At 38.5% G+C, this 26,830-nt stretch overlaps 1 protein-coding gene across 3 annotated transcripts in view; it reads left to right on the forward strand.

Annotated features, from left to right (window-relative positions):
• Positions 1-296: 296 nt before the first annotated feature.
• Positions 297-26,830, forward strand: part of LOC149802831 (uncharacterized) — a 75,324-nt gene continuing 48,790 nt past the window's right edge. For 2 of the 3 annotated variants that reach the window (XM_089952282.1, XM_089952284.1), the window contains exons 1-2: positions 297-380; positions 811-1,048. The gene's annotated coding sequence lies outside the window, so the exon portion shown is untranslated. The remainder of the gene's footprint in view (positions 381-810; positions 1,049-26,830) is intronic. The other variant, XM_089952283.1, reaches the window with a different exon arrangement.

Below are 26,830 nucleotides of genomic sequence, written 5' to 3' on the forward strand. Positions count from 1 at the left end.
GGAGTCAAATCAAAGACCCACAAAGCGTACCATCCTGCATAATCATCGTACAACATACCATGTCTGGTATTGGTTACTAACTCTCCCGTGGTTACGTACAAATACATTTACGATCTCAAGTAATTCTACTCGGTGTTACGAAATACTTGATATGGCTTGTTTAGACCACCATCAATTCTAGTATTTGACGTGTTTCGCGCGCCATAGTTTCTTGTAAATATACTTTGCTTGCGCGGCACGTGCGTAATATATGTTAATGCGCGCGACTATATATATTACTTAGGAATCTTGACTTTCACAGCCATTAGAGGGAAGCTCTTTATGTATTTAGCTGTCGGGGCGGGATCGTCATTATGTCTTAGTTTGAGCCAACGAGTTGGGTGAGTTATATTTTTTTTATCAACTCTTTTTAATTAATGTTCAGTTTCGCAAAACACGTTCAATGTTGTATTATACGTTTGCGTTGTTTTATCGTACTTGTAGTTTAATTCATTAAGAGTGTATGGCTTATGTAATTTGGTAGCGAGAGATGGTACGATTTGGATTATTAACAGGGATTTGAACATATATGCAATACTCCTGTTGGTAAGTCATCTTGTCGCTATTATAACTAATATTGAAGACGTATTATGTATGTATTAAGAGTTTTAGTTTATCATATTTCTATTTTTGTAGGCCATTTGTACGTCATAGTCGTACATAAGGAATATTTCAAGTGTGTTAGTATTAATCCATTTGAAATGCTCAGATATTTTAATCTAGATACACAGAAAGCAGACTATTTGGAAAGTTGCTTCTTTTCATATTCAGCCAACTAGGTGTGGATAACTAGGTGCGGATTACTAGTTGTGGATAACTAGATATGAGTATCTAGGTGTGGATAACTGTGTGCAGACTGACTAGGTGTAGCCAGAGGCCGCAGCAATAGTGATGCAAAACCGCCATGAAAGTGCCAACGTACATGTGCATGAGAAGTCTGGATGGTTGAAGTGACCAAGCCGGGGAGCGGGTCAAAGGGCATATGAAATGTCAAGTAAACATTGGACATGTAAGAGAATTTCATTTTAGTGTTTGACTATAAGAAGGTCATAGTGTTTGACTAAGAGGAATTTCATTATAGTGTTTGACTATAAGAATTTCATTATAGTGTTTGACTATAAGAAGGTCATAGTGTTTGACTATGAGAAATATCATTATAGTGTTTGACTATAAGAATTTCATTATCGTGTTTGACTATAAGGTCATAGTGTTTGACTAAGAGAATTTCATTATAGTGTTTGACTATAAGAATGCATGGTAGTGTTTAATTATCTGAGACAACTTTATAATTATTGAATATTTCAAATAAGCATATCTGTTCTTCATCATAGGTTTCCATTGGATCCATATTATGTACCTTTGCATTTATTTTGTTGTCATGTTACTTCATCATTAGTGTGAGAGAATAATACATCTTTTTATTGTCATTTACATACGTGTTTGTTATTTCTTAAATACCAGTTCCGTCTCAAAGGGTGTTAGCTCGATTACGTTACACTCGGCAAACTTAGGTTCAAAAGGTCTGGTACACAAGGTTTTGCTATTGCGACGGACTATGCTCTTGAAAACTTTGTAGTGCTTAAACTCGAATGTATTGGCAGTGACAGCTTCTTTGAGGGCTTCATTATTGACAATACCATTGAGAAAACCTTTGGGTAACTGTCTTTGGAATAGATGATTTCGCTCTTGGATTAGAGTTCAGCGGCCAATGGTGAAAGTATTCACTTCCACACGTCGTATCAGATACTTGGCGGTCGTTCTGTTGAAAGTGTGACTAATGTCTTTCCCACTTTAGGTAACACTTCCACGCGTCACACCTAGAGACTTGCTTCTTCGATGATGGTTTTGTACTCGTTGGCATGAATCATGAAATGAAACCCACATTGTGAAGATCACCATCTGCTGTCAGGACTGTGACGTTTAACTTCTCCATGCCTTCTGTGTCAGATTTCCATACCACGCCATCATTTAGATGAGTGTTCTTTGCCTCTTTTCCGTACGTCAAGAGACTTTCGAGTAACGCTAGGTAAAGGTAATGAACAAGGAACGCACGAAACCGTTGACAGGAGCATCGTGTCCCGGAGCAGTTTCGTCCGTTTTGATCACTTTGGTTTTCAGGTACAAGTAACTGCTATTCAGATCAATGTAATATTCGGGATGTCCTATGATTTTCAATTCGATGGGGGCTGAAGTCGTCAAAGAGGCGACTGGATTAAATTCTACCCTTTGTGATTTTGCATCGTCAGCCATGTTTGTTGGCATGGCAAACAGATCTATTTCCGACTTGGAACATTTGCAAGAATCTCGTTGCATCATGCCTTCTCTTTGATTTAATAATCAAATACTTATAATTCTCGGACGGTTCTTCTTTCCCTGGTCTGTCTAGGTCTGAGTGTGTGAAGTCTTTTGTACGGGTGTCTTCGTCGTCTCTTTATGCATTGTCCTTGCTGTGGCGTCCGGTAAGAGAAGATTTCTGGCTCAGCAGCGTCCAGGGCATTTATAGGAGTTTCTCGTCGGCCCAAAATCTCTTTGCCAGTTTGAAACAAGGCATTTTCCTTGCTCTTAAGAAAGCTTCCTTAGGACTTTGTTTTTCAATGATGACATTTTGGAGAATCCCTTTGTCGTGCGTCAAAACGGCATCTTTCAAGGCGTGGTACCATCGGTTTCAAAACGGGGGCCACCGAACTGAACGCCGATTTCAACATATCTTCTAAATCATGTCTTCGCTGTCGAGCGATTCCTCGGTACACTGGATACATAACTTGCAAGTAGTTGGATAATCTTTTTTGAAAATGGACTTAAACTATGGTGAATGGAATATTTTGTTCCAGATCTCCTTTAATATCAATGTTGACAGTGTCGAAATACGACTAACTGGCAGAAAAATAATAAGGATGTAAAAGTTAGCGGAGAACGCGATAGATGTTTCCACTTTCCTCGTCAGCAGTCACGGCAGAATCCACCTTGAAAAGAATGACTGGCAGTAACGGTGAGGAAGTGTGTCCCCCACATTGAACTCCACCACATCGGAGTACACAAAGATCAAAATCAATCCTTCGTTCAATACTACCGGCTGTCGAAATATCTTTGAAAAATGGCTGTTGCTGAAAATGCCGATATCAGGAGAAACCAGACCATTAAATAATGTGATCTTCTCTCCACTCAACATGCCAAATAAACTGGGATTAAAAGTGATGGACAACGTTTGACCATCCGTAAATTTCATCAATAGGCGAGGATCCGTTTTATAGTACTCGATCATGACAGGTTTGTTCTCTTTGGTCAGGGCTTTGCCAAACTAAATGTCTAAATTAGTGGCAATCGTTTCCACCAAAGGTTGACAATTAAAATAATAGCCTGCAGGAATGTTCATGTCATGCATGCTCAGGGTAGAATTGGCTTGTGACCTTTTATTTTTGATTGGTAAAAGCCATGATCATTGGTATCCAAGTTTTCTTGAACTTGTATATTCAGGTTTTCAACCAAACACTTCGTTTGATTTTCGGCGAGGTTTAGGATTTCTTTTAGGGTGAATCATTTCGACCAAATCCACTTTCCAATAGGCTTCATGGATTCAATGGCCTGATATATTTGGCTGTAAAACAGCACACAGTATTGTGGGGAAACACATCAATGGAACTGTCACTGGATAAAGTTAAGTAAAGTTGGTTATTCATAATTCCAGAGCTCTGCTGCCCGAGGAGTCGGTCGGGGTTAGAGAAGTGTCCAGAAAAGGGGTACTGTGGTGGTTGTTGCGGTTGTGACAGTTGGAAGGGCGACTGGTCTTGGTTGCAAGGCTGCCGTTTGAGTTTTTTTATTGAAAGGTCATGGAGAAGGTGACCGAAGCAACTGCTCATTAATATGTTCCACAATTTTTTGTCTCCTTGATGAAAACTCAAATTGGCAATGTCAGCGCCGATGACACAATACACTACGAAGATTTGGCACAAAAAGACGATTTGCATATTAGGCACACGTTCTCCACACCACACCAACAAGGGTTGCTTTTGCAGATCTTGCAGAGAAGAACTCGGACAAGCATTGGTCACTGTGGTGATTGAGGCTGTGTTCAAGGGCAGGATGGTTACTTGTTTTTATAGTCGATAAACTGCGAAGCGTCGATCAAAGAATCAGAACTGGGGATATCCTTTCCAACGTATTTTGACTATTTTGACACGACGTTTTACCATCTTATGTTTATTCGATCGACAATGCTTTCGATGTCGTAGACTTCGCCTTCTTTTTTGGTCACGAGTTGTAACTCGGGCAAGTTAAACTTTCCTTTTAACAAGTCTCCGTTCATGTATTCCAATTTATAGAAGGCAGGATGATGGGCACGCACTCGTCCAGTGCCACGAAACAGTTCGGTGGAGCAGCAGGGAGGGCAGACAGACCTAGGGTTCCCGACAGAGAATAAACCTTCCACATAAAACTCTCTCGTAGAAAGGGTCTATTTACCGAATAAAGGCTTCCTGGGGAAGTTTACTCGTTACTGAACCCTGTTCCATCAATAAAACCCTAGTCTGAAGATTTTAGCTGAAAAAAAGTATTCTACGTGAATTTTAATTTTTTTTTGTTTATTGCCATACGACCGACCATAGGTAGGGCCCTCCCTGCTGCTCTTGTCATTTGCACAAAGATTATATTAGAGTTTACATCAATAATGACATAATCATGGATGTTGGAGAATCATTGAGGACAAGAATATCAAGAGAGCGACAGGAAACTCTGAAGAAATATATACCAATAAAAGAAGCGGTTAAGCAGAAAATACGTGCCGTCGAAGATGCAAAACAAGGATTTACTGAGTCAACCGAATTATTATTTAAACCAATTACCGAGACCACCGAGCAGATTATTTTGGGTGATACAAAAGATATTGAGGATAAGAAACATGGTATTCTTCCTATATTGAAAAAAATTGAAGAACAAACACGACCTCGGCCTGTACCTGTCGAAGCAGGACCTAGTGGAATTAGAAAAAAACCTGAACAGGAAATTCCAACCGCAGACGAAGAAGAGGATGTATATGAGGAGGATGAAACAGAACAAACTTCTACTAGAGTTCCTTTTATTGAAAAGTTTACCGAAGAAAATGTCAATAAAATAAGATCGATCAGAAATGACGATGATCTTGCTAGGTTTGCTGTGGAAAATCTTAAAAAACAAAAAACGATATTAAAACCCGATTATAAACCAGCAGCTCGTAAACTTTGGTTTAGATGAGTATTTAATGTGCATCACAATACCAATAAGGCCATGACAACCAATCCAAAGTTTGTTAATTACATCGATGCAGTAAACAAGTATACTGCAAGATTAAAACAATCTCAACCTGTGCAGCAGGTTCGACCTATGCAACAACCAGAGCCCGCTGATGTATTCAAAGCGGATGTTTCTAAATTTCTCAAAAATCGTGATAGAATAATTGAGCTTGCTGCACATGATTATGATAAAAGAGATAAATATCTACTGCCAGAGTATATCAATATGGATCCAGAAGATTGGTCTGCCGCATTATATTTCAAATATTATAATAAAGATTTTAAGAATGACGGTCCGGATTATCGACTTTTCATCAAGGAGGTCAATAAGGAAAAATTAACACCGGAGGGAGAAATATATGAAGAAGCTGAAAAATTTGTCGCCCCACCGGAAAAATCTAACTTAGCAGGGGGAAATATTAGTAGGATGTTTAATAAAGATGCCCTCAAAGAGCTTGAAGATGAAGAAAGAGCTACCGAAATAGCCGCATTTGAGTATAAAAATCGAGAAAAATATATGCAACCAAGATTTTCTGAGATTACTGAGGATAATTGGATTCCTGCTGTGTATTTTGCTCACAAGAATCTAATGTTGATTTAAATGATCCGGAGTATAAATCTTTCAGAGAATATGTGTATAAAATACGAACGCGAAAGCCTGTAGCAGGTAGTGGATACAATACTATTTGTCCCGATAGCGTTGTTAACGATGCATCTCGGTTGGAGGTTTTAATTGGAGGAATGAGAGCCGGAAATAATTCTCATGAAACAATCAATGAAGCAATCGATATCTGCAGAAGGTTATTTCAGGGTGGTATCATTGATGCATCTATTTACCGCGATTTCATCGATGAGATCGTTGATTATTACAGCGATTAAACAAATCAAATAATAAATAAAAATGATTATCCATAAATATAATCAGCGACCGGTACAGATTCACGTGGTCAACTCACGGTTACCCGTATACAAATACAACTACGGGTCAGGATTGGGTGATCTCTTCACCAGGATAGCTCCTAAGGTTGGATCTATTGCTAAACAGTTATCAGCGAAAGCAATAGGCGTCATTCGTGACAAGGTCTTCAGTGCTGTTGGTGATGCCGCTAGCAAAGGTTTGACGCCATCAAGGAAAAATTATCAAATTTGGTGCGAAAAAAACCACCGGCAAAATTACCTATTACCGCTGAGATGCCCGCCGAGGTTAGTAAGGTAGTAAATGATGCAGCTAATCAAAAATTAGCAGAGTTAGCGCAACAAGAGGCTCTGATACAATCATTAAGACAACCTCAAAATGTAATTAGCACCAGCGCATACGGAGGTAATATTCGTTTTAGACGATGAATATTTTTATTAATAAAATGTTTTCACCGACATCCAATGATGCTTTCAACATGGATGAGCCAGTGAGAAAAGATTTCTCTGTTGAGGATTATCAATTTTACTCATATGACGCGGTGACACCAAATAGCAGCAGCAGAATTGAATTGCAAGTACAAGATACAACGCGTTATTTTCTTCCTTGCGAAGCTTATATTGAGGTTGTTGGTGAGATCGTCAAATTAGCTGATGGTACCGCGTATTCCGCGGGTGACAATATTGGATTTGTTAACAACGGTATCATGGCTTTATTCAAGAGCGCCGCATATATGATCGATGAAAGAGAAATTGAGTCAATCAATGATAATGTTGATGTGGCAACAACAATTATTGGTTTAGCAAGATATTCAGACGATTTTACCAGATCGGCTGGTCCTAGTATGATGTTTACCAAGGATAAGATACAAATGGCTCAAAATGCTGCGGTTGATGCTGTGGATGGAACAGTACCACGACCAGGTGCTGCTTTTACAAATCTTCATAATACTGTTAACACTTACAAACTCGGATATGCTGCGCGTAAATCTATGCTAGATGGTGATCGTCGAAGATTTTCATGCGCGATTCCATTATCTCACATTTTTGGTTTTTGCAGATACTTCAGAAAGGTTGTTTTTGGAGCTAAACACACAATTTTCTTTTATCGAAAAGGTGACAGCAATGATGCTATCTGGAGGGGTGGTGGTGTTGACGCCGGTAAGGTTGTACTTCCAAACTAACCCTGTGGATGCCATCGATGACACCATCAGCAAGCGAAGAAGGAAAATTACTATCATTTATGAATCAGGGTGGTAAATCAGTGATGTCTTGGTTGACAACATTCACGGATAGTATTCAAAGTAACATCAACGGTAATTTTACTTGGCATATAGCATCACAACAAGGTGTTTCTGCGCCGAGACATATCTTTGTGGCTTTTCAAGCGGCTAATCGGTTAGGTAGTCAAGAACGAACTCACATGATTTTTGATCATTTTAATGCCAGCGAGATCTCACTGCGAATAAACGGACATCAAGAACCAATCGAGGAAATTTCATTAGATTACACAGGTAATTCTGTGGCGCGTGGTTATCATCGATTATGGAGCTTTATGGGGCGAGATCAAAATATAGATACCGGTCTGCAGATATCTAAATTGGATTTTAAATCATTTTACCCCATCTATTATTTTTCATTAGAGCATATGGATTTGATAAAACAGTCTCTTGTTGATATACATTTTAAAGCAAGAATAAACAACGCAGGTGCTGTTCAGTTTAGAGCAATCGCGATTATACTCAGTGATAGAACCATGATTCTTGAGGGCATTGGTGGTCGCATGAGAATCATGAACGCTCCTGTGGAGAAAATGTAATTTAAATCAACCGGTTTATTTATAAAATGTATGAGCACGTTAGCGTAACTCTGACTTCGGGTCAGATAAAAAAATTACAATCGAGTATCACAAAAACCTGCGGGACAAATTAACGTTGAAACATGATCAAATTCAAGGTGGACCAAATAAGCTATCTCTAACCAAAAAGCAGCTAGCACGTTTCAGTAAATCTAAATCAGGTAACAAAGGAATTCAGGTTAACTTATCTGCTGGTGCCATTAAAGATATGGTAAAAACAGGTGGATTTTTCCCACTGTTAGCTGCGATACCAGCGCTAATCGCAGCAAAGGCCGCTGCGTTACCCGCGATAGCCGCCGCGGCTGCACCAGCTATAGCAAAAGCCGTTGCATTAGGCGCTGTTGGATTACTAGGAGGATTAGCCGTAAATAAGATAGTCGGTGGAAAATACGGCAAAAAAAAAGGTCGAGGTTATCGTCTACCGGAAACACCCCCTTCATGGTACGGGAAAGGTCTTCGATTAGTAAAATAACACCGATATCAAATTTTGATTTAATTGACGCCGCTAAAAAACAAAAAATAAAATTTTTCAGAGGGGTATTCATGCGAGATCAATTACCAGCTCGTCCCAATAAATATGAAACGGGAATTGATAAAAACACCGGACCAGGTACTCACTGGGTTGCTTACGCGATAAATCCACACGAGGTTATATACGCCGACTCATATGGATTAGCCCCGCCTCGTGAGTTTCTTAATTACATATCTCAAATATACCAGCATGGTATTCTGCGTTACCAACACAAGCACTAACCGATCCTCCGATCTGCGGTGATGAGGCGATTAATATACTCGATGCGATATCTAAATCTAACAAACCATACCATAAAACAGTCCACGAGTACACGTCAAATAAATTAGATCAATCAGGTATAAATAATGGTTGATATTTTTGGTAGATCTCTCTCATCGCGATCAATAAAATAAACACCCGTCGATGTTGATTTATCTAAATATGCAACAAAAGATTACATAAAAAATCTTTTGTCGATGGCAGGAGCAGATCCTGACGAGGTTGTTTTATTTTTCAGGATCAGCATGGAAAATTAAAAACCAGCAACGTTAAGAAAGGCGATATAATCAAACGAGATGAATACAGTACTCACGTAGGTGATTTTAATACTGCTAAAGAAGATATTAAAAAAATTGATGACTCCATCAAAAAAGTTAATGAAAATGTTCGCGATATTAATGCAAAATTCGATAATTATGTAAAAATCACAGGCGATACAATGTTAGGAGAACTTAACATGGGCAAAAACAAAATATCTTCACTAGGAGATTCAACAGCAGGTGAGGATGCTGTAACAAAAAAAATACGTCGATGATATAAATTTAAAATTAGGTATTTTACGTGAAGAGTATGATCAACATTTAAGTGCATTCGCAGCTTTTACAAATTTTAGAAGAAATACTCTAGACCTAAACAAAATAACTCTCGAATTTTTTGGTAGTAAATCACATGCAGTCAGTATAAAATACTCAGAAATTAAAAAATTATTCGATGAAGTGGTTCGTGTGGTATCATCATCTACATCTGTAACGTGGACAAGAACAGATAATAAAATAAAATATACTCCAGCTGTTACCGGCATATACAGATTAACAGTGATTAGTCCAATGAAATTTAGAGTAATTATAGCTGGACTATCAATTGAATCGCCTCACCCGGTAACAGTTGAATTACAAAAAGATACTGAAGCAGTATTTGAATTACAGTCAATTGATGGTGCTTTATCTAGAACAAATTATTCGTACGTGTTGGAGTTTGTATTTAAAACATCCTAATTAATATAAAATGAGTGCATCAAAATACCGATACGATCAGGCTCGTGCGTGGCAGGAGTCTCTGAAGGGTATAATCGAGATTTATCAAACAAAAATAAAAAAATACCAGCACAGATTAGTCATAATCGATGTTACTGTTCACTCTGTATCTGCCATTGTTGTCGGTACCGGAATAATATTATCCACATTAACAATGATAGCGCCGGCAGCGATAACCATCGTTGTTTCTGTGACCACCACGCTATCCGGTGTATTCGGTATAATAGCCAAAAAAATATCTTCATGTACCAGCGCAAAATTAACCGAATATAAAGATAAATTAAACACAGCGACGGCGGCGTATTCAAGATTATCCTCGATGTTATCAGAAAGCCTCAATGACGGTATTGTATCTGATACAGAGTTCGCACTGATGACTAAGATTTACAATCAAACGATTAAAGATGTCAATATAAATGACAGAATTACTGACGCAGATAGCGACGAACACAAATCCGCAAAAGACAACAATGATATCAGCGAGCTCGACTAAGCCTGAGTTCAGTATTAATTTTCCAACACCTATTTCTATTAGTGAAATAGCACTAGCGCAGTTGAGAATTTATTACAGCTGGCCTAATATCAGATCTAAATCACTTGGAAATTTACAGTCGAATAATTCTATTGTTTTTGCTAATAAAAATAAACCCGATGGAACACCTGATTGGAACGTAGTTGGATTACCAACAGGCAGGTATCAGATTGAGCAACGAATTAACATGGAGAATAAAACTATAACCGGAGAGGATCCTGGAATAAAGATATCTGGACACGAGCCAACACTAACATCGGTTATCGAAGTGAGCTCAAATTATATGGTCGATATTTATTCAAGTTCAATAAGAACCGTACTAGTTTGGCCTGAGATTGCGCCGCCAGCACCACCAGCACCACCAGAACCTAAGAGAGAAGATTTTATTAATGTCAAAAAAGATATGATCGCAGAATTAATTAAATATGATCTTCGCAGATATTATGTATCAAATTTTATCATTAGAAAAAAAGATGATATGTTATGGATGTTTGATAATGGTATTAATTTTGAATTGAGTGATGTTATCAAAATATTTAATGAATATGAGCGAGTTCATACTGAAGAATCTTTGCAAAAATTGCGAAATTATTTTCAGGAGTGTATTTTTGATATAACAAGTTCATGCGATAAAATTATTGAACGAATAGAAATTATGATAGGATTTGTATCATCTATGAAAAGATTTAATAAAAATTAATTCGGGCAATAAAAGAAGCAAATAATAAACAAAAATTTTTAGACGCGTACTCGATCACTGAGGATCAGTTAGAAAATTTTAAATTTCCAGGATACAACGCAGATAGATTAAAAAAATCCATCGAGGGTACCATTAATGAGCTGTTACCCAAACTACACGCTGCGTGGAGAAAAAAATTACCACCACCATCTATTCTTAAGCGTGATAATGCACCAGATGGTACCGGACGGCATATTTCGCCTGATGTGGTAAATATGACAAATGTTGTCGCAGTTAATCTTAATTGTGATATAGTCGAGAACAGCTACAACGCAGATGCATCTGTGTCTGATCAGGCAAAACAGGGGTTTGTTTTATATTCGTTTTCACCAGCATCTCCACCTGGATTTTTACTTGTGCAAGAACCGATCAATCCTGTTTACTTAAGGTGTCACAATAATCTACTGTCGAGAGTGAATTTTTCACTAACTGACCAATCTGGGGTTTGTTAGATGTCCGTGGCGAGACTCTCAATATAAATTTATTAATAAAATCTTAATTTTGTCATGATAGCAACAACAAAAATTTTTATTTTATATTTGTGTTTTTTTCTGAAGATTTGAAAAATTCGGCCGTTTTTGATGAAAAATCGACCATTTTACATGATTTTGTCAAAGAAAAATCCACAATTTTGCTAATTTTGTCAGGTCAAGCCTCAAGCGAATCTCGAATTGATTTATCGATAAATCATCAAAAATCAACAAAATTAGCTCAAAAATCAACAATTACTGATGGTTTTTTGATAAATTCCTGGTGGTTTGGGGTTAATTTTGACGTTTTTCGCATTTTTTCGATAAATCAATTAGAGAATCGCTTGAGGTTTGACCCGACGAAAATCTGTAATTTGATAATTTTTCTTTGACAAAATCGGATAAAATGGTTGATTTTTTCACCAAAATGGTTGATTTTCTTAAAATTATTCAGAAAAAAAATTATTCAGAAATAAATTATTCAGAAATTAATTTTCGCAGCTGCCTCGCACGTGTATCAATCAATTTTTAGATTCATACGCGTCAGACAATGCTGATCGAATTTTCTCAACGGCACGCGCCAACGGGGTAAAATCTGATATTTGTGCATCATCGATATTAATCAGCGATTTGTGCATCGCACATTGAATTTTCTTTATGAATCTGTATTCGGAAGACAGCGTGTATCGGCCTTCTTGTTTGTTTTGAATCAACGTTTCAAAATCCATTGTAATTTTGTCGGCGTCTAAATCATCCGATAAAGAAATTTCTTTGATTCGAAGTACCTCAATAGCTTTGATTATTTCATTAATATTTTCTTGGTTCATATTTATATTGGCTTAATTATAAATGTGGGAAAAAAATTATTTCAAATAATATTCGTCTCAGTCATATACATAAGATCTTTATTCAGAATCTAATATTCATCGAAATCTAATATCAGAGGAAAATAACTAAATTTGACCCATACTCCAAATCGATACGAGAAGGTTGATTTGGTTATTCTTTCTGCAACCATACGTACTGATGCAGAATGAATGCCAAAATATTTGCCAGCAGAGTTCATTGATTGAAAATATATTTCCTCACCAGTCTCCATATTAACTGATTTGACTGCCTTAGAAACTTTGCTTCCACCTACATCACCTTTTTGTAAATTTTCGCTTGGCGTTATCGCCTGAAGGTTATTTATAGAATTATTGAGTTTATCTCCATCAATATGGTCAACTACAAGACCATCTCTTATTGGTCCATGAAAACATTCGTAAATAAACCTATGGTTAAAATGATGATTTCTTTGACCTCCGGCATTAAATCTCAGGTAACCAAATTTATCAATGTTACCGACTGGTTTCTTTATTTTAACATGTCTAACAACACCATCGCGTGATGCTTCATAATCATCAATGGTTGGATGCTTCTTGAATATAGGATTCATTATATAATATTCCATTTGTCTAGATCAAAGTTTGTCCGAAAATCTATCTAGATAATCTTCCTCGCACTTGATAGCGAGATCACTATCGGAAGATTTTTTATCATAATATCGTTTGAGTTCTCTATATTTTTTCCCACCGCAGTCTGAAAAAATACGCGTTTTCCCTCGTATTCCGACATGACATCTGATACATCTGGTTGGACCAACTCCACCTCGTCGCATGTAAGCTGAATGTATTCCACAGTATTCTTTTCTGCATGACCTGTTGCAACAATTTAACGAGCCGACCATCAACCATTTGCAATTGTTCATTTTATTTATTAAACATTTGTCTAGAACATAATATGAAGATATTCGACCTCGATGATATTGAATATGTTGTTCCTGAGGTAGATCTCGCCAAGAAAGAATTCTACGATGATGGAGCGGCTCATGTGTGGTCCACATGGAGAACAAACGACATAGACCATACCATGAACGATACAAGAGCTGAAAAATTAATTGATTTACTCGGTGATGACAAATACATACTCAGATTCAAATTTATCGTATGCAACGAAAATGACGTGTGGATTACTCGAGACAAGCGCGATCCTGTAATTAGCGGGAAAAAATCTGGAACGGTGAGTAAAAGATCTAAACCAGGATTATTGACCGGCATAGAAAAACCATACTACATGCGAGCTTATCCTGTCACAGCGGTTGTTTATGGCGTATATAAATTAAATAAACCCACCGTTGAGAATCTTGCTAAGATGAAGATGTCCACGAAGATAAATTGTGTGGCTGAGCGAATAATAGAGCATTTTACAAACGCGAAACGCGGGAATGGGCTAACCGATCTACGGCGAGAAAAGATTAATGCTTGGTCAGAATCTGTTGCTGATGGTTCATCAATTGACGATGTTGCTGTGTTATCGGCAAAATTGAAATTTCCCATCACGGTAAAAACAATATCAGGCGTGATTTTATATTCATCCGCGTATAAATCAAGAGGAGAACCCATAGAAATAATTGATCATAATTCACATGCATGGAGCAGCGCGGTAACAATCTTTCCTCGAGAGCGCGTTGTTAAATTTTACAGCGGATATATTTTTGATTTTATTCATGAAATAAGTAAATCTGACCTGGTATCTATTTGGTTGTTTTCTAGTGATCAGAAATACGATCAATTCGTACGGCCTAACGGAGAATTATACTGAAGGAAATCTTTACATGATTCAATGACAGCAATGGTAAAAAAATATTCTGCGGATGAAAATTTGTTGGTTAATTGTTTCACGATTCCATCTGTTGTTGCTCACGCAGCGAAAGAGAAAAATTCATGGAAGCCAACTTGACGTGAGTTTCTTAAAGATATTCAGCAGAGCTGTATCGAATACGGTCATGGTGGATTATGGAATACTGAGTATAATCTTATGAAGATGTTTTCATTTGACATGATATCGTGTTATCCTGGTAGTTTTCTCCGATTAGGAGAGTGCAGTAAATATTTTACTCAATTTGGCCATCCCCGCGATGAGATGACCAGAATATCTATTAATGGACCATTACCAGATTTTCCCCTGACAGGATTTACGCGTGTTGTATCTTTTAAATTTAATGATAGTTTGCATAAAATCTGTTACGTTTGGTTTGGTAAACATTTCTCAGAACAAAAATGGGTTCCAATTGTTTTTTTGCGATATATGCTAGATTCTGCAATGTTGACATCGTTGACGGTCAGTGATGCTATTGTATCATATAAAAACAAAATGACGTTTGGCTACCAACTGAACATGAGGACGCGAAGGATTTAGGCAGAAAAATAATCGGAAAATTTACTCAGGGTGGTTCGTGTGATCATCAGCGACATAATTGTAGATTGATCATGGACGAAGCTGAATTAGATTTTATAATCGCTGATACCGCTGAGCGAGGTCTATTTTGTAACAGAGAAAATGTTTATTTATCAAACGGAACAAAATTAGGTACTGTAGTTAGCTATCTCGAGGGAGAGTCACCGCAGTATACTCATTTAAGATCGTCAATGTTGGCGTACGCGAGCATAAATCTGCTATCGATGATAAACAGATTCCCTAATGACGCTGTCAGAGTAGCTACTGATTCATTCTATGTTGATGAAAAATTTCTACCAGAGTTGGAAAAATTAACCGGCAATGGATCATGGGGTACATGGCGAGTAAAAGACGAACGTATTTTATGGTATTGTAAAAACGCCGATGTACCTGTTGAGGATAATTATTATTCTGATAGTATATCAGAAATTTCGACAGCACCATCAGTATATGATCCTGTATCGAGATACAAGACAGTCTACGTGAATGGACCGGGTGGATCAGGTAAAACGACCAGAATTATAGAATTATTTAAGAATTCTGACGTAATTGTTCTGACGCCAACACACAGATTAGCACGAGAGATGAGACAACGCGGCGTCAACTCATGCACGTACCACAGTTTTTTCAAATACAATGGTGGTACATGGACTCCGTCGCGAATGGGAGAGAAATACGTGAACAGAGTAATTATATGGGATGAGATCTGCACTGTGTTCGTTAAAACGTTGAAAATGTTTTTGGATTGGTTGCTAACAAAAAACAGCGGTAATTATGTGCGGCGATCACGGCCAACCCAATCCTATTGATGGAGAATCACCTCATGAATGGCTAAAGAATTTTGTTGATTATTATGAGGAAGTTAACACCGACTACAGATCTCTTGATGGTCGGTTGAGCGAATTCAAAAGATTAATTCGATTACAACCAAATAAAATTCAATGCAGTGTGATGCGAGAAATAATTCCAAAAACATCCATGGAAGATTTCTTATCAACGTGGACTCCAAATGATTTGATTGTGGCTAGCAGAAAAATAATACGTGACGTACTTCAGCAAAGATTATTTAAATTACATTAAGAAAAATTTCCGCTGATGCCAGTACCGTTATGTTACAGACCAGCCGATACCAGATTGCAGAATATTGACGTTAATATACCAGGACAAGGAAAGCAGAATCTTGTATTGAATGATATTGTCACTGTTGATATTGATTTTGTCAATGATATGTTGAATGCAGAAAAATCTCCGTGGATGTTAGGATACGCCATGACAATTCATTCTTCACAGGGATTAACCATAACCGATATTCAAGTTTGGATTGTTGAAGATTACATAGAATAGTCTAATCTGGTGTATTTAGTCGTATCTAGAGTCAGAAAAATAAATCAACTAGGACGGATTGTTTTAGATAGAATAAATATTAACGATGAATTTGACGAGTATGTGATTAAAAAAAATTGATCAGCTATAAACAAACCGATAAAAAAAGTAATCGTGAATTCGATTTAGATGTCGAATTTATTTTATCGCTGAAAGAGAAAAAAATCATTGTGTCGGTTGTAATTGCATAATGACGTGGAGTTATCAAAAAAATGATTCCAGACAGTTTACCGTAGATAGAATAAATGATGATTTAGGTCACAATCGTGATAATGTTACGCTGACGTGTTTAGAGTGTAATCGGCGTGGGGTTGATTATCTAAGTGACTCAGGCGGTAATTGAGTATCAGCTGGTATTACTTGTAATTCCTCGCGAGTAAAACCTCGCTGAGGTGCTAAAGAATCGAGCATGTAAATTGCTGGTCTACCTGATGATTTCGTCACTGATACTATCTTATGTGTCGTCGTGCTCCAGATTGGATCTGTTGCTCTTCTTCTGCCACCCTCAGACTCACCTAGTTTGTATAAATATCTGACGATGACACTACCAAGAACAGGTTGAGCTGAAAAGTCACGTCGTTTTATCGGTATAAAATCTTTCTGTATGGCAATTGCTGGTTTCATTGATATAGGTCTCGTTGTTTCATTATTTATCGCAGAAATAACACTGGGTAGCCTGACAACCCAATCATTAGATCGTTTATCCTGAATAAATTCCATCGCATACTGATAACCAAATAACCGCTCAGCTAATGTTTTGTTGAATCTCTCCACAATTGCCTGATCATTGTGAATATTAACTTTACCGTGTCTTATTTTTGTATTTTTTTGTTTCATTAATGAGGTCACCGCGCCAAGAAATTCCCGTCCGGGATCAACCTGAAGTAAAATTGGCCAGGTTAGTGGTCCTCGCTGATATATTTGCTCAAATGCATCAGCTACCTCAGCGGCTGTTTTCTTGGTTAATGGCTCAGCTTCTTTGTATCTGCTAGCAATATCTACTACGGTTAGGATGTATTTGTAGATTTTACCATCAACAGTATCGTGTGGCAGAAACATTATATCAGCCTGATGAACCTCATTTGGTACGCTAACATCAAAGTGCGCATATTCGATACGCTTATGTGGTGGTAGGTAAATTTGCCATATAGCTTGTTTAGATAGCCAGGCAGCAGCTGTTGACGGTTTTACTCGAGCAGCCTTTGCAAGCTTCTTGATAGCTGCTTTACCCCGCCAAAATCCTGCTAGAGAATAATAAATCGCTTCCATATTAATTAGCGGCACCGAAGATTAATTTACCCTTCATCGCGTTTTTAATTAACCACGAATCTAACCTCTCTTTGATAGATTTATTTTTTATGGAATTTATTGCGTGAATTAAATTTATATCAGCAAGATGTCGTTGTTGAATATCTTTATTTCGATATGCTATGTCATGAATCAAACAGGCCCGATCAATCGCATTAATCGGTTCCTCACCTGAATTTGGTTGATCCTGATTATTTAATCTGATATCGAGTCTGGTACCTGGTCCGCAGTAGCTGTATCCTGGTAGGTGTTTTTCTCCTGAGTATTTAGCCCAGGGGAATCCTGGTAGCGAGGATAACTTTGAGGTGATGTCACCTCCGTGGAATTTTTTTTTTAGTTGATGAGATAAATCTAAATTTTTTTGTGTCGCATTTTTCACATTTACCGGTAGCTGCTGATCTCTTGTTGCGAGTAACAACCGTAGTTAGCTCTACCGTTGGTGTGCGTGTTTTACATTTGACACAATATAGATCCATAATATTTATTATATCATGAATGTAATTGATTTTTCAGCTACAAAAAATTCCGCTCCTGTCAAGCATCATGCTGCATTGCCCAATTCAATTAGAATGATAGTAATAGGTCCATCAGGGAGTGGAAAAACACAATTATTGTTGAATCTGATAATGAGATGGCTAAAATGGGATAAATTGTATTCGGTTGCAACATCTGTGGATGATCAACGTTGTTATCAGGTATTGAAAGAATTTAATGAAAATGCAGCGTTGCTAAATGACGGTGAAAATATAATTGAATTTATCACCGACATCGAGGAGGCTCCCTCTGTTGATGATCTAGATGGGTCGATCAATAATTTAGTTGTCTACGACGACGTGATGCTGGATAAACAAACTAATCCTGCTAGAATATTCTCCCGTGGTCGACACAAAAACACTGATGTCATTTATGTAACTCAGAGGTATACTCAGATACCTAAAGTGATCAGAGATAATTGTAATATTTTGGTTATTTTTAATGGCGTCGATACTCATACATTAAGAAATATTCATCAGACCTGGTGCGGTGGCGACATGGATATAAATAAATTTAAAAATTTCTTCTCACGAGATCAAGCTACACCTCATGGATTTGTAACGGTAAATCTATGTGATCCCAGGTCAAGATATCGAATAGGTTTGGATAAAATCTTTTAACGCTGATTGGCATAATCTTTGTGCAAATGACAAGAGCAGCAGGGAGGGCCCTACCTATGGTCGGTCGTATGGCAATAAACAAAAAAAAATTAAAATTCACGTAGAATACTTTTTTTCAGCTAAAATCTTCAGACTAGGGTTTTATTGATGGAACAGGGTTCAGTAACGAGTAAACTTCCCCAGGAAGCCTTTATTCGGTAAATAGAACCTTTCTACGAGAGAGTTTTATGTGGAAGGTTCATTCTCTGTAGGGAACCCTAGGTCTGTCTGCCCTCCCTGCTGCTTCGGTGGTCCAGTTTTGTTTTTGCAATGAGCATCCAATCTCTCGCCGTCAACACTCCAACTTTCTTTGGGACAGCAACAGTTGGGAACGTACCAAACTGGCGCTCAAAGACGGCCACTTAGTTGACGGGAATCATTTCTGGGGGGTGGGCGGCATATACAATGTTCTGATGGTTCGATTAGTTGTACGCTTTGACCAGGTGCGGTAAGATGATGATGTACTTGAGAGTGTGTTGATGCGTAAAGTATTTAAAGATGCGTTCTTTCAAGGTTCCACGATGCTGGCTTTGGTTTTGAGATTCTCGGTGGTGGGAAAATGAATGTTTCGCGTCTTTAATTCTTTTTGGAAAGGTTGGTTCAGAAAGTCGGTGCCTTTGTTGGTTTTCCATCGTGCATTGTGACTACCACATTGTTTCAACACCAGTTATAGGGCTCTCACTAACTCAATGCTCGTTTACGTGTTTCATGGCTTTAGGTTTGTCATGAATTATCTGGAAGTAGCGGTTAGTTTCTGTCAAGTACTCTGTCTTGGGTAAACACGGTCGTTGTGCCATTTTACCCCAAAAGCAACTTAACATGACTTTGGCTTCTTAATTTAGTTTTGAAAAGGCTTCCACGTAGTCTGCAAAAATGCCTTTCTCTGTCCCCTTCCCTTGTAGTATTTTTTTCTTTTGGGAAACTGGTAAATTTCGTACACTTCTAACAGTTGGTATCCCAGGTCAAGAGCTTTAAACAATTCCACGCTGACATACGTTCCTGTCAATGTGCGTTCTTCCTGTTTGTGCTGACAAGGCTGGTTTTGGTTGCAAATTTTGGTTCATGTACGACACAAAGGAAACATCAGTTTTCCTTGAAAATGGTGAGGGAAACGGTTATTTCCAGGTCTATGTTCTCCGTCAGCAATTGGGTGTGCCCTGCGGCAAAGTGACGATGTTTGCACATGTAATGATACAGCGAACACACGTCCAAGTATTTGATTTTTTCTACTTTCTCCTCGTCGGCGTGGTAGAGGAAAGAGGTGTCAATCGTCCGCCCTCCGTACAAACTGTTCCACCAGCTTGTAACTTTCCACGATACGTTTAAACTCGGGATCGATTTTCAAACGGTGATCGTACTAGTGTTACCACATTTCCACCATTTAATATCCTTGCTGTTCTAACTTCAAGCGCAGTTGACAAGTGGCCTGATACAAGGCTTCCGTGGTACGTTGACAAAACTGATTTTTAGTGCCACGTTGAGGTAGCAGATGGGACACCCGTGAAATAAGCACTCGTTAAACTCGTACACTATCTGGGGGTTTTCTAAGTCCCAGCCATCCACCGAAAACGTTCCGGTGGTATTTTCGCCTCCTCCGTAACGGGCGTGTTGGATCCATTTGTCTTCCTTGCTGCACAAGTAATGCAGGAAGCGTAGAGCTTTGACTGTGTATTGACGTTCGACAAATTTGATCGTTTGAAGGCTTATGATAGCCAGGGTATTGTCGGGCATGAATCGTTGGCGGTACACTAAAGAACACGCTTTGGCAATGGTGCAGGCTTGTTTCAAGGGAACGATCTATCCATGTTAAGTGAACAGTTATCGCAATTTGCAACATCAAACGTTGATATATGTCTACGTCTTAACCACAATAATTTAACATTTCTACCTGAAAGTCTAAGGTGTCTGACACGAGAGTGATACCAAGCGTAGAAAGCTTGTCGTTGTTCGGGGTGCATCTTGTCGGGGTCGTAGTAGTGAGCCTCATCGAAATGGATATAATGGCTTGTTGATAGACTTCGGTATTGAAAAAGTACGGGAAATAATATTTGGCCATGTCTGTCATTCCAGACATTTTAGACATTTGGGTCAAAGGCATGGCCATGTAACTCATCGAATCTTTAAAATGCACCTGTCCCACTTACGTGAAAATTTGTTTGGCTCCGTTCAAAGTCACTTTAGGACGTTCGGTACTTTGTTCCGTATAGTATCTGAAAATAAATTTGCCAACGTATCACGAAAAATTGCGAGCCATCACAGTGGCATGACGATGGCAATCTCTGTAACGATCGATGTCCTCTTCGCTCCACGTCTCGTCGATAGGGTGTAAGATCCATTACTCGAAGTCAGCAGAGTGTTCTGTCCCCCGAAAGATTTTTTTCACGTCCTACTTCAATCTCGCTGCAGTGAGGACAATGACTAAAGATAGATTCTTGGATGCACTTCACGCACGCTCGATGAGCCACGCATAAATTGGGAATGTGAATGCCAGTTTGTTGCATCCATTCGAAATCGAAAAGATGAAATTGCATTTTTTATGGTCATCTTCTTCCTGTAGCCCAGGGGTTCGTATTTTTTAATGTAGCATTCGTGTTCCAGCTCCACGATTTGGTGATAAATGCGACATTGGTTCTTTCCTGAATATATCCATGCATTGGTAGGTTTAACTTGTTCTCAAGTAGAGCACAATCTCAGGAGTTGACAAACACTTTTTCGCTGTGAACATTGCGTCTTCAAATGGTGTTGGTAATAGATAGAGCTCACAGAAGTGCGCTGACAAGCAAGGCAATGCACTCATTCTTTTTCGTCAACAAGACAGGGTTTAGAGGCCAAACATCCCTCACATTACAATCGGGATACGTTGGCAAATGAGGGTCAAAGTCATAGTCAAATTCCCCACAATAATAACTGTATCCCACGAAAGCGGCGATACTGGCCATGGCATCGAAATGTTCATCGTGATGATAGACGTGAATGTAATTTCCGTCTTTTAAAATTTGCCTCGAAACAATAGAGGTCCGCGCACTTCTTGAGGGTGCACTTTCAAGGTGAAGCGTGGAGCTAAAACGTCTTGAAATTTTTGCATTTCAGAAATGCCATTTGGTGTGTCTTCAGATTGGCCCGCTTGCTGTAACAGGAGTTCTGCTTCTCTTCGTTGCTTGGCTCGGTCCAATTGTTGAATAGTTTTCCAGGCTCTTTTCCATTGTACTGTGTCGTTTTTGTCGGCATACGTTTGTTCCACCAAGATAGCACGAGATAAACACAACTTGCTTGAGGGTTCTTAACTCGGACGAGGCTCGTTTTGGTGCTGCGAAGGTCATCCACCAATTACAAATGTTTGCGTCCGGTCTCCTGGGGAAGAGACACGTGGGCCATGTGCAGCGTCGCTTTTCCATCGGTGAGGCGAAACTTGTCGTTGAACTTCTGCACATGGTGAATCGTGTCGATGACTTTGGAAGGTGTCATTTCTATTGGTCTGTTAAACTCTATCAAAACGGAGGACTTCAGACTGTCGTGATCAATGGAAAGTGTCAAGCGATTGTCTTCTTTGACCTGACATTGTCGTTTCAGTGTGGTTAACAAAGAATCGCACATATCGGTGATAACCTCTTCTGCATTTTCCAGCGGTACGTTGAACTTGAAATCTTTAAACTTCACCGTGTATGTGTTGGCCGTGGTTCTAAATTTTCTGGAGAAGCATTTGTTCGTCTCTCGAATGTGATAGTACTTTTAAGGGTTTAATGGTAGTGGACTTTTGTTTGGTGTAGACTCCCTGGGTCTGGATTCTCGCTCACTCATGTCATCTTCAAAATTGCTGGCATGAATTTGAGCCAAGACTGCTGTGCGAGCCGATAAGTCGCGTTTCAGCCTCTTGCTTTCTTCTCTTTTCTCTAGGAAATGTTGCAATCATTTCATCTTGATTGCAAAAAACTCAAATGGCAACATTTTAAACGCTATGGACCCCTTTATATCCATGTCAGACCAGTGTCTTGTCTATATAAAGGACCGTTGTCTTCCCTTCCAGCATTCATTTCACTCTCAAGTCTACCAGAAAGATGGAAGAGACCACACGGATGGAGCTTTGTGAGGTATCATGCGAAGGTTTTCTTCATACAAGCCGGCGGACTACTACCCCTCATTTCGAGATAAAAATTATATATACCTGCTATATCTGTCAGAAGAAAGGACATTGGTCTTCAGAATGTCCAGGCCGTCAAATAAGCAAAACAGGTATTAAAGAGACAAAATTCAAGATAAATGTTATCGTTGTCAAGAGAAAAGACATTGATTTTCAGACTGCCCTAAGAAACAACAGGCGCAGGAGGCAGAGCTAGATTCCAAACAGGAAGAAGAAGAGGTACCTTCCAACAGGAAGAACCTAGACACATTCAGAAAGAGAAGAAAAGAAGACGAGAAGAAAGTGAGGAAAAAGAGGATGAAAAAATGTGAATAAAAGACAAAAAGGAAGCTAATGAACTTTTCATAGTAATGTGTTGTGACATTGGATTGCAGATTTGTGCCTGAATAGACCAGAAAGAAAAACCTAGGTGTCTCTTGGATTATTTTTTAGAATAAGGACCTACACACACACTCACGTACATCATAGGAAAAAAGGGATTTTGAGTCTTAAATTGATTTTGGCACTTTGAATAGTATCTCTTTTGTGTGTGCTTGTGTGTGTTTGTGTTTGCATGCTTTCGTGTAAGTTAGTGTGTGTTTGTGTGTATGTGTTTGTTTTTATGCGCTCGCGTACGTTTGTGTGTGTGTGTTTGAACATTTGTTTGTGTGTTTGTTTATGTGTTGCTGTGCGCGCGTACATTTGTGCGTGTGTGTGTGCACTCGCACGTTTGTGTGTATGTGTGGTTTTATTTCCTTAACTAAAAACCCTTTTCCCTACACTATGTGGATAGTATATAATGGGTGTTTTCTTCCCTTTACAGAAATTCCGATGTAAGCCCAAATTTTGTGGCCAATCACTCTAACTTAATGAGTAATATTTGGCCAACTTTGGTCTCTTGTTCACAATTATATCCCTTCCATAAGCAGTAATGGTTATTTATCATGTATGTTTAATCCGATGATGTGACCTCATTGATCTAGCAATGCATCGGCTTCTACACACTAAAAATACCTGAGATTTCTGAAATCTGAATTCATCACAACTTTAACAAAAAGAGCTGGTGACTTAGGACTGAATGTAAAAAATCAGTCACAAATGAACTTCCTTAAAACTCTTCTATAGCATACAAATATGCATATATTCACTAGTTATCAACCTTTAAATATTATTTTCCCAAAACAGGTATATGTCCAGTGTTGTAAATTGGCGCTAACTACTGACCCATATCGTCGATTTAGTGAGAGGGAGAGTATGTATGTTGATGCAAATTGCGTGTTGTTTTAATAAATGGTCCTGCAAATCACAGATAAAACCTCTTGCCGACGAATTTGCACTAAGTGTTATAAACTACTTCCATCTGTTGAATGTAACAGAGAAAAAATATTTTCGAAAGTCAGTTTGGATCATTTCTGCAATCAGCCTTTGTTTCTCCGTTGAATTAACAACACCTTATTATCTAATCAAATTCAATATTGCTTAATCTAAAGTTGAACTCGTGGTGTAACCTGTCTCGGAAAAAAGTGAGGCTCCTATGTTTGACAACAACTGTCAAAATTGAAACGAAACAACTTAATCTGGTGGGTTGTTTAAATTTTGTTTTAATGTTGAATATTAAACGACTTTCTATCATACAGATATTTGTTGGTTAAATTCTATCTTTAAGACAGCGTGAACGATGGTCATGGTAGAACACGAATACCATCATAAATAAATTAATATAGCTTAAGAATTCATATGATAATGTATGTATAAATGTATACCTTCGTTTGTCATAGTTTTCTTAATCTCTAAAACAAAATTCAGAATTTCATAATGTTTTGTATAACGTCCAAAGTCTTGTAATAAACATAGCTTGGTATGTGCGTCTCCGTTTATGGCTTTGTTAGGTTTCAATGATTTTTTGTTGACTTTGTGGAATCGGTGTTGTCAAGATATTCCTCAGCTCGAGTCATTAGCTAGTTTGAAGGAGATGACGTCATCATGTGCCTCGTTTGCGAGACTTTATGACAGGTGGGATTAGGTACGTAAAATGGACCCTTCCTAATTTATAGAACTTGGGAAGTAGTGAAGGGGGTAGGATTAGCCTCAATGGGAATTAGCATTAAAAACACCCTTGGGTCAGATTATCCTCAATGGAAATTTAACATGGAGAAAAATCGTGGGTAGGATTAGCCTCAAGGGAAATTAACATGGAGAAAATTGTGGGTCAGATTAGCCTCAAGGGAAATTTAACATGAAGAAAAATCGTGGGTCAGATTAGCCTCAAGGGAAATTTAACATGGGAATAAATTGTGGGTTAATATACGTACAAGGGGAATTGAACATGGGATTTTTTTTTTTAAGAAAAAGGGGTAGGCAATGGAAAGGCTATCTCTTTTCGAGATATATGGCTGGCCCTGAAAAGGGCCTTTGGGTTTTTTCTTCTTCTTCTTTTATCCTCTTAACTTTTTCCACCATCCTCTTATTTTGTCCATCATTCCTTTCTTCTTCTTCTTTTCTTTTTCCGGCAGCCAGTCCGGGTGGCCCATGGCCCGGAACTTCTCTTGGATTTTCATCCAGTTTGTGTTCAGTTTTTCTAGTTCATCCTTTTTTCTTCTATTTTCTTCGTCTTTTCTTTCATTGGACCACTTTTCTTTGATTTTCTTGACCTCTTTGGTCAGCACATTCCTCATTAGTTCTTCAGCTTTCTTAAGTTTTTCTAACCCCCACTTCGCGAAACACCAATCTGTCCATTCTACAATGTCTTCTAAAAAGCACCTTACACTCTTCACATGATCTATTGCTTCTTTTAACTTACCCACTTTGACATACGGTGGGTTAATTAAACCTCTGATTCTCTTCTCCTCATCCTCTATCATTTCTTTCACGATGTTTACGGCTAAGTGCAGGCTGTTTACTTGTCTTGAGACGAAGTCTTTTGTCACTTCATACCTCCATTCCTGTTCAACCCTTTCTGCTACACTCAATCCATCTACCATCCAATACCAACTTCCCATAAGATCGTTGTATAAAGCTGAAGCTGCTGGCATCTTCTTGTTTGCTTATTCCGTAGAATGAGCTCCAATGGCCAACACTGTTAGTTTTATACTGAAAGTGCGGACGTGATGGAAAACATCCCCCTAAAAACATAAAATTGATCTTACCTAGATCATGACCCAACAACGCGCGGACGTGAAGGAAAACATCCCCCTACTTTCTCATTTCATATAATATAACCCTAACTATACTCTTCACATACGCTAAGAAACCCATAATCTACTATTCACACAAACATACCTGAGCTCTTACAAAGACAAACACACCAACACATACCCTCACACGATCTTAAAAAAGAATTAGTGTTTATATTCACACTACTCTACCTACACATTGGCAAATTAATAGTTATTTCTTTTCTAGAGTATTGGGTAGCCCTGAAAAGGGCTGTTTTTTTCAACTCCAGATGCACCTATCTAATGGTTGCACCTTCCTGGCCTGGCGCCACACACACATCTTTGACTCCAGTCTCTTTTTACTTTTTGTCTTGAGAGTGCAGAGGCGGGATGATTCGCTTTAGCACCCCAATCCTCTGTCTCGGGAATATTGAACGACATCATCTCTTCTCTTTTCTTTTCCTCTTCTTCCCTCTCTCTTCTCTCCTCCTCTTCCTTCTTTATTCTTGCTTCTTCTACTATAGCCTCCGCTGATAGTTCGTTTACTATGCGCCTGGCATATTCCAGGTGCATCTGGAGTTCTAGCAGCTTCACAATCCTTGTATTCATTCTCTTGCTGTTAACAGGTCGACGATGGGCCCAACTGACGATTAGTTTTTAATTTATAGTGAAAGCGCGGACGTGAAGGAAAACATCCCCCTAATAACATTAAATTCATCTTACCTAGATCATGACCAAAGAAACAGCAACG

Source organism: Sinohyriopsis cumingii, chromosome 3, assembly GCF_028554795.1.
Source record: "Sinohyriopsis cumingii isolate HCF-2022 chromosome 3, ASM2855479v2, whole genome shotgun sequence".
Taxonomy (NCBI): domain Eukaryota; kingdom Metazoa; phylum Mollusca; class Bivalvia; order Unionida; family Unionidae; genus Sinohyriopsis; species Sinohyriopsis cumingii.